At 33.5% G+C, this 2,500-nt stretch overlaps 1 protein-coding gene across 2 annotated transcripts in view; it reads left to right on the plus strand.

Moving 5' to 3' along the window:
- The window catches only part of LOC144528654 (phosphatidylinositol 4-kinase beta-like), a 32,218-nt gene that overhangs the window by 1,081 nt on the left and 28,637 nt on the right, over positions 1-2,500 (plus strand). The window lies entirely within an intron of this gene.

A 2,500-nucleotide genomic window follows, 5' to 3' on the forward strand; every position in this document is an offset into this window, starting at 1 on the left:
TGTGTATGATATATGTGTATATATATATATATATATATATATATATATGTATATATATATATATATATATATATATTTTTTATATGTATGTATGTATGTGTGTATATATATATATATATATATATATATATATATGCCAAAACGTCTTCCTGACCGTCACACGTTATGAATCCCACTATGGCCACTAATGCTACACTGTAGAAATACTCTGTTACCAGTTATAGTACTAATACTACACTGGAGAAATACTCTGTTACCAGTTATAGTACTAATACTACACTGGAGAAATACGCTGTTACGAGTTATAGTGCTAATACTACACTGGAGAAATACGCTGTTACGAGTTATAGTACTAATACTACACTGGAGAAATACTCTGTTACCAGTTATAGTACTAATGCTACACTGTAGAAATACGCTGTTACCAGTTATAGTACTAATACTACACTGGAGAAATACGCTGTTACGAGTTATAGTACTAATGCTACACTGTAGAAATACGCTGTTACCAGTTATAGTACTAATACTACACTGGAGAAATACGCTGTTACGAGTTATAGTACTAATACTACACTGGAGAAATACTCTGTTACCAGTTATAGTACTAATGCTACACTGGAGAAATACTCTGTTACGAGTTATAGTGCTAATGCTACACTGTAGAAATACTCTGTTACGAGTTATAGTACTAATGCTACACTGTAGAAATACTCTGTTACGAGTTATAGTACTAATGCTACACTGGAGAAATACTCTGTTACGAGTTATAGTACTAATGCTACACTGGAGAAATACTCTGTTACGAGTTATAGTACTAATGCTACACTGGAGAAATACTCTGTTACGAGTTATAGTACTAATGCTACACTGTAGAAATACGCTGTTACGAGTTATAGTACTAATACTACACTGGAGAAATACTCTGTTACCAGTTATAGTACTAATGCTACACTGTAGAAATACGCTGTTACGAGTTATAGTACTAATACTACACTGGAGAAATACGCTGTTACGAGTTATAGTGCTAATGCTACACTGGAGAAATACGCTGTTACGAAAGTTATAGTACTAATACTACACTGGAGAAATACGCTGTTACGAGTTATAGTACTAATGCTACACTGGAGAAATACTCTGTTACCAGTTATAGTACTAATGCTACACTGGAGAAATACTCTGTTACGAGTTATAGTACTAATGCTACACTGGAGAAATACTCTGTTACGAGTTATAGTGCTAATGCTACACTGTAGAAATACTCTGTTACGAGTTATAGTACTAATGCTACACTGTAGAAATACTCTGTTACGAGTTATAGTACTAATGCTACACTGTAGAAATACTCTGTTACGAGTTATAGTACTAATGCTACACTGGAGAAATACTCTGTTACGAGTTATAGTACTAATGCTACACTGGAGAAATACGCTGTTACCAGTTATAGTACTAATACTACACTGGAGAAATACGCTGTTACCAGTTATAGTACTAATGCTACACTGTAGAAATACGCTGTTACCAGTTATAGTACTAATGCTACACTGGAGAAATACGCTGTTACCAGTTATAGTACTAATGCTACACTGGAGAAATACTCTGTTACGAGTTATAGTACTAATGCTACACTGTAGAAATACGCTGTTACCAGTTATAGTACTAATGCTACACTGGAGAAATACGCTGTTACCAGTTATAGTACTAATGCTACACTGGAGAAATACTCTGTTACCAGTTATAGTACTAATACTACACTGGAGAAATACTCTGTTACCAGTTATAGTACTAATGCTACACTGGAGAAATACGCTGTTACGAGTTATAGTACTAATGCTACACTGTAGAAATACGCTGTTACTGCACAAACTTTGACACCTGAAATGTAGAAAAGAGTCCGGATCAAAGTAAACTTAAAGTACTGAAGGTGAAAGTTGTGTTTCTGCAGTATAATATATATATATATATATATATATATATATATATATATATATATATATATATATATATATATAATACTAAATGATAGTGTGATTATTTCCGCCGGTAGATGTGGAACTCATCGCCTCATTTAAACGGTTCGGTGTTTTTGGGAAAAGATGCAAAAGAAAACGTTTTAAAGAAGCGACAGAAATGTAGGAAAAAATGGCCAAAACGTGGAGAAAATAAATGGCCAAAAATGTTGGAATGTTTTTTTTACCGGAATGCAGGAAATTGTCCAAAAAAACTTCTGAAAAAATGCCCAAAAAATCCTTTAAAAAAGGCGACAAACGTGCCGAAAAAATTGCACCAAAAAGTGTAAAAAGGCGACAATCGCCAAAAAATACCCCTTCTTTATTGGCGAAATCCTCCGAAAGAAAACAGTAGGAAAAGTGCCATAAAGCACAGAAAAAAATGCCGAAAATGTTGGAAAAAAAACTATTAAAACTTTTGGAAAAAGTGCAACAAAAGAAACACCAAAACAAAAGTTTTAAAAGGCGACAAAAAGTCCCAAAAAATGCCAAAC

Source organism: Sander vitreus, chromosome 14 (assembly GCF_031162955.1).
Source record: "Sander vitreus isolate 19-12246 chromosome 14, sanVit1, whole genome shotgun sequence".
In the NCBI taxonomy this organism is placed as follows: domain Eukaryota; kingdom Metazoa; phylum Chordata; class Actinopteri; order Perciformes; family Percidae; genus Sander; species Sander vitreus.